This window comes from Castanea sativa, chromosome 4 (assembly GCF_040712315.1).
Source record: "Castanea sativa cultivar Marrone di Chiusa Pesio chromosome 4, ASM4071231v1".
Classification (NCBI taxonomy): domain Eukaryota; kingdom Viridiplantae; phylum Streptophyta; class Magnoliopsida; order Fagales; family Fagaceae; genus Castanea; species Castanea sativa.
Window position 1 is genome coordinate 8,394,930 of NC_134016.1, and position 10,925 is coordinate 8,405,854.

The following is a 10,925-nucleotide window of genomic DNA, read 5'->3' on the forward strand; positions in this document are numbered from 1 at the left end:
TGCTTACCCTTTTTCCAGAGAAAACTAGTTGATTGTTGTTAAGCTGTCAGTAAGTTGTAATATTACAAATAACATGTCAAGAGCACAAGGTGAACTTTTTGATATTTATCCGAATGATATTGTATTTCCAAGAAAAATTGATGCATTACAGAGTGATAAATGACCACTTATCCCAAAAGTTTTAGCTAAAGGGGAAAGGATGAGTCTAAGCTACAAATGTACCCCCAACCTTTCTGCCTGTGGAATTTTATTAAACTTAAATGAAAAGCAAAGAGATGGCAAATTTTGAAGTGAAATCCTCATACTGTAAGACCTTGACCATGATATATATATTGTCATTTATCTCCAACTATTGAAGTGACGAGAAAAGAGATCTGAGCTCCTGATTGCATAAGCATGTGTGAGCTTATTTTAGAAGATTAAAACATGAATTTAGACATAAACACTAATGTTTTCCGGCATAATAGCAAATACTGCAGCAATCTGCAGGGAACTCAGCATTGACTGCATTGTAAGAGTACAAGAGATATATATCTTCAAATTACCTTATTATTGTCATGTACTTTATAACTTGCTTCTGAACTGTACCTTGCATGGTTTGAAGCAAGCTGATCTTATATAACGCATCTCTTATCGTAATCATTTCATTAGCTCTACCAACAAATATTTCTTTCTAATGAATCATCATAGTTCTTGACAGCTCTATTCTTTGGCAGCGTTCAAAAGTAAGTGCATGGTGGTAAATTAGTAATTATATAAATGTTTAACCAAAATATCTTCACTCTTCCTTGAGCTACTTAAATTTTCTATGAAATATTCCAAACCTCTATGCTACTTTCTTGATAAATCACTAATTGTTCCAAAAACTTATTAAGAAATTATGAGTTTAATCATTTAACTATTATCAAAATACTCTTTTTCACGTGTGCCAAAATCCTTAATAAGTGAGGTTCAACACGCTAGATTTAAATTTTTTTTTTTAAATAGAAGATAGAGTGGAGATATTGTTGAGCTTAGGATTACTTGCTCTTATACCATAATAAATTATCAATTGTCCTAAAAGATTATGCTATTAGAAAATAATGAATTTAATCATTTAACTATTGTTCTCACATTTTTTGACAAAGGATTATGATCCTTCTTACAATGCATAAAAAAGTTTGTAACAAAGCTAGGCATGTGAAATAGCTTTTCCGGAATGCTATGCATCTAAATTTTGATTAGATAAAGACAGCTTGTATACAAAATTATTGAATAACCAAATTAGTAATTCGCTACTTTTGATACTCCAGGCTTGTGAACAAATGGGGGACATAAATTGGTATATGGCTGATGGATTAACTAATGTAGTGTCACTGTTCTATAAATTTTTTTTAAAAAAAAAAGGAAAAAAAGTAATAGGTCCAAGTGTCCAACTAATAACCAAGATGCCCTTTCGTGTGATAAAACTCACATAAGAAACTGCATTGTTTCACTGTCATGATTGAGATCATTGGCACTTTATAAACTTCACAATCAGGTTCTGCTCAAATTTCTAAAGATTCCACTTATGAATATTTGATTTAAAAATCACTGTGCCTATATGCAAAATTGAACAAAATTCGATTAGAAAGTTGATAAGGGTGCTCTTGTAATAATATTCAAGACATGACAAGTAAGAGAAGCCGACGGTCCCTCCGGACCCGTCGGCTTCATACAAGCAGACGGAGATCCAAAGCAACAGTACCATATGGCTAACGGCCCCGCGACATCTGACAAAGCGTCTCCATGAAGCTAACAGGAGGTCTTCGAATGAGGCGGGTGACCAACGGGGTGAAGAGGCCGACGGGTTCAACATGGCTTAGCGTGATCTCCACGAATGTCTATGTATGGAAATGTCTTGTGTCCCACAACCAACCCCAATCAAAGGAATTCCTACAAGGAAAGGATCCCACAAAATACGTGTATTAATGAGGATCTTCCCTACAAGGAAAGACCCTCTCCGCTAATAAACAAATATTAGCTCTACCCTACTATAAAAACCCCAAACCCCTCACAAACTAAGGTACGCATAATTTACCCCAGCTCTGACACTCTAGAGTTGTTAAAGTTTTCTAACTTAACTTTCGGAGGGTATTTGACCGGTACCACATCGGTACTCTCTGTGAGGTCTTCTTCTTCTTCTTCTTTGTTTCGTAGGTTTTGTTTAGAGCACGTGAGGACTGTGTGACTTATTGAAGATTTTTGGCACCATCAAAAGTAAAGAAAAATTATTCATTTAGTAATGTTGAAAGCTACACAAACCAAGATAAGGCACTTTTAATTCAAATAATGTCAAATAGAAGATCTAAGATAAGACATCTAAGAACTATACAATTAGATATAACAATTTTTTTGGTAGCTCCAAGTCCTCCCAATTTCATATGCTGTGTCTTAAAGACTTAATCAAAAGAATTTAAATTGGAAGATAGAACAACAAAAGGAAACTAAACTAAAACGGAAGCTTTCAATCCTCGCGTAAGGAAGGAAAAGGAAGTCATATATATATAAATATATATATATATATATATATATATATATATATATATATATATATATATATATAATATCTAAAAGCTTAAGCATATTATTCATTGCTGCTATGCTCTATTGAGTCATATCTGTTGGGAAATTTAGACCCCGATTGATAAAATTAACAAGTTTTAAATTCAAGTTGTTAATTAGATTTATTATAAATAAACCTTGTTAAAACAAACTAACATCAATATCATGTCAATATCATGCACACAAAAAAAAAATTAAATAAGACAAGATATGATGACCCAAGAAAATCAATGAAATAAACTAGTTTCATAGTAAAAAACTTGGGGGGAAACCTTCCCGAAAAGCAATCCATTATAATAAAGAGAATTTTTAGATCTAGTACAAAACCTTTATCCCTAGACTCTACAATTCTAGTAGATGAACTTACAGTAGAAATCTTCTACCGCTTTAGAACCTACCATTTTGCACGAATCCCAGTATGTGACTAACCAAAGATACACGGCTTGCAATACGTGACTAACTCACCAACTTGAAGAAGATTGTTGGCTGCAAAGTTCTTCACTTCATCAACAATGAAGATCAAGAAGCACTTAGTTACAAAACCTTAAGGCGCAAAGACACAGTAGCTTCTTCTAGAGAGAATAAGGCACTCGGTCACTTTTTGCATGTGTTCTCCTTGTATTCTCTTATGTGACAGCCTTTAAAATAAGCCTTATATATATCTAGGATTGTGAGAAAAGAAACCCTATACATACATGTTAGCATAGGCCGAAAATCATATTCAAAAATTCTGATTCCGTAATTCTCGATAGATATATCTGTCGAGCAGCTGTCGAGACCTCAATAGATAAATCTGTCGAGCTATTTGTCGAGCTTTCTACATTAAACCTCGATGGATATTATCTGTCGAGAATCTGTCTAGCTTCTGTCCAGCTTTAATGAACAACTTTTCTTTACTTGTTTCTTGGTCCAATTTTCATGACTTTAATACTTGACTTGAACAACATGTTTTTTGAAGTACTAAACTCATCTTAGATCTACTCAATTACAAGTAAAGTGCATTTTGTCAAAGAATTTATCTAATTACAATAACATATGTTCTAATAAGTTCCACATATGTCCTAACAATTTCCACTTTTGGCAATTTGTGACAAAATCATAACAAACAAAAGAAGTCTGAGAGAAGTCATAAATCACTAAACTCATAATCACTTGTTTAGTACAATAAATAATCCTAGCACAAACTCTTGAAAATTTTTGCAAGAAGAGAGTTATGGCATGATAAGAAACATGTGTATAAAGAGAGAAAAGAAACAACACATGGAGAGAATGGTGAAGAAGACATACATCATATATATATCAAAGATAAGCACAATGTATGTAAACATGGTCACAAGACTGGTGCACAAGAAGCTAAAAGAAGCTCTTAAAAAAACAAGGAGGTAAACACTTCCTTTAACAAGATGAAACACAACTCCCTCTTACAAGGGCATGTATTTCTCCCCCTAAAATTTAGAATCTTAAAAAGAATCCACATTTTCTCCCCCTTTTTGTCATAATTGACAAATGGTACAAAAAGCTATAAAGCTTCACCTGAGAAACATAAAAAAAAAAAAAAAAAAATCAAAGATGATCAAGGGGGCACAAGGAATCCATAAAAATGCATGAATGTATTGAAACAAGATGCTATTAATGACAAGTTAATAGAAAGAGGCAAAACATGTGAAAAACAATGCATGCAAGATAGTCTTTGATAGATCAAGAAGCTGTCAAGCTGCTATCGAGCAGAAGCCAACCTCGATGGATTGAGAATTTGTCGAGGATCTATCGGCTAGACAAAAAGTTTCTCAATGGATTGAGAAGCTGTCGAGAAGCTATCGAGACAATGTCTAGAAAGCTCGATGGATCAAGATTGCGCTAACTTCTATCGAGAAAAGAAGAAAGAAGGGCTCGATAGATAAGAATCTGTCTAGGATCTATTCAAAAGCTATCGAGCTTGAAGAAAATAGGTTTTTCAATGAGAGGAAAAACACAAAGAGGTGAATGCAACAAGTAAGCTACTCAACTATAGATCCAATCAACATGTTAAGCTCTCAAAAACATCTCTCAACAAGAAAAATGTAAGGCATTTAGGATCCAAACACACACTTGCACACACACACACACACACACACACACACAAACACAAATCTAACCAATTTTATATTTCAAAAACAAGTCAAGATAGTTTAGTGAATATACATTAACACATGTATTCCATGTGATGACCAAATCACATTGTACCTGCACATGTACCAAAAGTAGCAAAGAATTTTGTGTGTCGTGTGTGAAAAACATTGCAAGATTGCATAAGTGTCTCATGTTATGACGATTTGAGATATGAGAAAATCAATTTAACTCACACACTATTAGGACATATTTGTTTCATGTTAGGAACATATGACATCATGTATTGGTTAATCCTTTGACAAAATGCACTTTACTTGTAATTGGGTAGATCTAGGATGTGTTTAATGCTTCAAGGAACATATTTTCATGTTCAAGTGTTAAAGCCATGCAAGTCTGTCCAAGAAACAAGTAAAGAAGTGTTGTTCATTAAAACTCGACAGCTAGTATCTATCGAGGCTTAAGAAGTTGTTTCAGCCCGAGTCAAATGTAAGAAGAAAAAAAAAAAAAGCCGTTGAATGTGATAAAAGTATGGTCATATGTGATGTTGATATTACCCAATGTGACAATGAAACCATCAAATGTGAGAAAAAAAAATTAGAGTACTACTGAATGTGACAAAAATACGATTAGATGTGATATTGGTACTACTTAATGTGACGATGGAACTATCAAATGTGAAGAAAAAATAATGGTACTACCAAATGTAACAAAAGTACTATCAAAAGTTATGTTGGTATTACCCAATCTGACAATGAAACTGCCAAATGTGAGGAAAAAAAATTAAAGTATCACCAAATATGACAAAAATTAGGGGTGGCAAAATTTGACACGACCCGCGAACCCGACACGACACGACACGACACGAAATTAGCAGGTTATGGGTTGAGGCTTAACGGGTTCGTGTCATATTCGGGTTGACACGACTAACCCGTTTAATAAATGGGTTGGGTTAGGGTTGAACACATAGAACCTGTTTGACCCGTCTGACCCGTTTAATTAAATGATATTTTACCAATATACCCTTCAAACTCTAGGTATATAAACTTATTAGTTGTTGTGATTTATTTTCTTTGACATATTGTGATTGATTATTTGTGATATTGGGATATGCTTTAACTTTGAATGATTATTTGTGATGCAGTTACTCGTTAGTTCTAAATTTTATATTAAAAATATTTATTTGTTTGTTTTTTCATTAATTTTTATTTTTCATTTTGATAAAATCTGATAAACAGGTCGACACGACTGACCCGTTTAATAAATGGGTCGTGTTAGGGTTGAGAAATCTTGACCCGTTTAATAAACAGGTCGGGTTAGTGTTGACCTATGTAGTCGAATACTCATGACTTGACACGACACGAACCCGACACGCGAACACGAATTGCCACCCCTAACAAAAATATAGTCATGTGATGTTGGTACTATCTAATGCAACAATGGGGCAATCAAATTTGATATATAATAATAATAATAATAATAATAATAATAATAATAATAATAATAATAATAATAAATGGAACTACTGAATTTGACAAAAGTATAATCACATGTGATATTGGTATTGCCCAATGTGACAATATAACTATGATTGTCAAAATCGCAATTTGGATTGTAGGATCGCACAATTTTACGATCCACTACATCAAAACGTTTAGAATCGCACTATGATTATAAAAATAGTAGGATTGTACGTAGGACCGTATGGGATCCTACCAAAAACATAAATTTTGGGTTTTTTTTTTTTTATGGGATAAATTTTTTGTTTTGATGAAGCTTTAAGAGTTTTTATTTTTTCATGTTGTGATGGTATAACTTTTTATTTTTTATTTTATAAAATTATGTTAACCTAAGAAAATGTTTTCTAGATTTTAGTTCACTTAAAATGAAGAAACGCTTCATCTTTTCTAAATGAAGAATTTGATGTTGGCTTTGCTGCCTTTTAAGCTATAATGTTGTTAAATTTGTTTGATCAATATACTAATTTGTGTTCTAATATTACTAAATTATTTTTTTATATACAATTTTATCAGTTATGGTAAAATATTACTAATTTGATTGATTGATTTTTTTTAAGCATACTCTTTAATTGTTGCTGAGTGGTATAACTTGAATAGTTGAGTGTGCAATCGTATTTTGATGTATTTTGCAGCTCTAATATACAAATATATAATGTCTACATAGATGATGAAATGGATGATGATGATTAGGAATTTAGGACAGTGACTATAAGAACTTTAGAATGAGGATAATTAAATATTCACTTCACCTTAATATTTATCTTGCTTTTGGATTTCATATTATAGTTAGCTAGTTTCTAATTGCTAACTTATTTTGGATTTCAAACTTGGAACTTAGAACTTGAAAAATATTTTCCATATGTTTTGATAAATGTTTTGGTATTTGGTTACTAATTAAACATTTATTGAACTTTTTAGATCCTTTGGGTCTAAACTTAAATATATTTGTTTCATTAATATAGACTTAGCAATGTATGACATGCAAATTACATCATATGATGCAAATCTAAGTTTTTTTTTTATGGATGAATTTATAATTTATGTGATTATTCAACATACAAAGCCATTATCAATGTATTTTTTGCTTTAAATCTGAAAATATGTAGGATCTTACGATTCACGATTCGATCCTACAATCTAAAATCCCACCTACTTTTAACGATCCTACGTAGGATCCCGATTTTGACAACCTTGAATACAACTGTCAAATGTGAGAAAAAAAAATAAGCGAACCACCAAATGTAACAAAAGTACGCCGAATGTGATGTTAGTGCCGCATAATGTAACAATAGAACCATCAAATGTGAGAAAAAAATAAATAAAAGGGAACTACCAAATGTGACAAAAGAATAGTTACATGTGATGTTGGAACTACACAATGTGAGGATGGAACCGTCAAATATGATGTTTTGATAACTTGGTATACTAGATTGCCTACTAGTGGGTACCGTACCCCCAAAAAAGGAGGGGTACCATAGAATTACCCTGTATAGTTTCATATTCTTTTCATATTATATTCTTGTTACTTGAGTAAAATTTGTTGACTATGCCCCTTCACAATGATGTCAATGTTTTAAATCATTTGAATCACTGTAATATTTGCCAAAGAATCTTGTAGCTTAGTTGGTTGGTACCTTGCACATCCAAGGTTCAAATCTCCTTTCCTTGTTGAAATTATAAAAAAGAAATCAAGAAAGAATAAAAAATACCGATTGATCAATCCTTCAATTAAGAAAAGAATTAATACCCTTTTTCTATTTTATTTGTTTCATCAAGACAACTCTTTCTCATTTTTTACAGTATACCACCCGCCACCTAAGAATAAAATAATTATTGTTGCTTATATGTTTCTAAATATATGTTTAAAATTAATATGTTTATAAATATATGTAGGTTATTTTTTCAAAATAAAAGACTAAATTACACTTTTGACCCATGTATTTGTGTTATTTTCATCATGTTCTCTTAAAATTAAGATTTTTCATTTTCGTTCACTAAGATTGATTTAGTTAGCAAAGCACTCTTTGTGACTATCTTCATGATTGATATAGCCACATTTGTTCTTTTGTTATGTTTCAACTCTCTTAACGGCTAGATTAGTAACAAACATTAAACTAGCGAATTTATTTTTCCTAAATAAAATGGGAAGAAAGAAGCTCATTTTAATTGCCTTATACTTGCGGGGCCGGGAAGATCAAATGGGTCTAAGGGGTTTTATGTCATATTCGGCAAGTAATAAACTCAAAAGTTGAGATTTTATTTTCATTGCTATTTAATTGGTATTTATCAAAGTTTGTATACCCCATTTGGAATAAATCTATGGCTGCTAAATTTTTAGCTATAGTCAATAAATCATAGAGCTATCCATAATGAACTACAAAGGTCCTGGGAGGATTGCTTATAAATGGCTAAGTGGACATCTAATACACCGATAAACTCAAGCTTTTTTTAAAAGTTAATTAAGCAATAAAATTACAAAGTCAACATGTTGGTTAATGCTCATGACTGATCTCATCATTAAGAGAGGAGAAACAAAACAAAAGAAATGATGTCCTTTTGTTTGTACTAAATGGCTAGATCAATCATGACTATGAGTAGAATGGCCATTTTGAAAACGAAATCAATCTTGGTAAACCAAAATGAAAAATCTCAAACTTAAGAGATTATGATGTAAATAACATAACTTTAAGGGACAAGATTGCAATTTAGTCTTTTATTTTTAAAAAATAACTTCAAAATATTTATAAACATATAAATTTTAAACATACATTTAGAAACATATATGCAACAATAATTATTTTATGTAAGTGCTACTTCAACTCTAAATTTTGTTCCTTCAATATCACATTTGCTCACGTGAGGCGTGGTGTGTTGTAGCTTATGAGAAACAGTGGAGTTAATGAATACAAAATTTAAAATAGAAAATGGTCTATCTTCTTTTATTCCCTTTGAGAACTTCACCAATCACAAAATCAATCTAAGTGAACCAAAATGAAAAATCTCAAACTAAAGATATCATGATGAAAATAACATAAACGTTAAGGGAAAAAAGTGTAATTTAGTCTTTTATTTTTAAAAAATAACTTCAAAATATTTATAAACATATATTTAAAAAACATATAAGTTATAGTAATTATTTCATGTAAGTAATACTTCAACTATAAATTTTGTCTCTTCAATTTCACATTTGCTCACGTGAGGGGTGGTATGTTCTAGCTTATGAGAAAGAGTGGAGTTAATAAAAAAATAATAATAATAATAAAATCTAAATTTTAAAAGGGCCTTTACTTTTTTTCTTCCCTTTGCAAACTTCACCAATCACATTATGTTAGCATTATTCAATTGATATTTTTTACCCCAATTCCACTTTTACCCTTTGCATTTTGGCCTTAATTTTTTTATTAAAAAAATCAAATATTAAACTTTCCCAAAATTTAATTTTTGATCTGAGAATATTTTATAAAATCATATTACGAACGTAAAACTTTTCCAAAATTACACTTTGACCACAAGCTTTTCAAAATCATATTTTGAGCCCTAAGACTAAAAAATTAACATCGACCACTACATTTCTATTAAATTTTGGACAACTAAGAAAAACCTAATCTTTGAGATCCAATTTGGATTAAACTTCTATGATGATCATTTATTGAAAATAACTCCAACTAATTAAATACAACATTTTTTTTAAAGAAAGTTTCAACCTATGACATCCACTCCTGATAATAACTCTTTATCATCAGATTAAGACACCAATCAGATTTTTGATATAAGCAAGGATTAAACCCTAGATCTCTTATTAATCCATCAAAAATTTTACAAATTGAGCTAACTACAACCCATAATTAAATACAACTAGAGCAACGTTTCAGAACCTAAAATATGGACCCATCTCTCTTAAACTTATGGCCATAATAGTCATACTTCACAAAGTTAGGACACCACTACCACAATGCAATCCTAATACAACTCAAATTCCAACAAATATCTACTCCACTAACCAGTGTCTTAACTGAGAAAAAAATTAATAAATATTTTATTATGAATTTAAAATAAAAATAAATATTTCAATTACCGTATTGTTAGCCACAACACCAATGAGAATAAATTGTCTAAGTGTTATGTGTATTAAATTTAGACAATTCAATCTCATTGGTGTTGTAAAATTTAAAGCCAAATACAAATTTAAACCTTTTGAGATTGAGCATTGATGGGTGCATCCAAAAAAATCAAGATAACCACTAACTGAGAATATTTAATGATACCTATTGATCTAAGGGAGATTATAATTGGAAAATCTTAGCACACCAGAAACCACTCTTGTTAGTTTAAAAAGGAAAAAAAAAAATGTGAACTCTTTTGTAACAAATAATTAAATTTATGGATCAATTATATAACAAAAAAGAAAAAACAAAAACAAAATAAAAAACAAACTACTCCTTTGTGAATACTCTTTACCCATATATTCTGCATCCCATCACTCTCGTTTAGATAAGGAAGAAAAATCCCATTAGGCTACACAAAAAATCAGATTTGCAGCATCGATCAAAGAGAACTCTCAAGTTGTATTTTGTGCAAACTAGTAAACCAAGCAAGCTTAAGGTCATATATAACCTTACAAAGTTTGAAATAGGACTCCTATTTCAATTAGAAGCAGGAACAAAGTGTTGCTTGACAAAGTCCTTTGCCACATAAAAGTCCAGAACCAAGTAGATA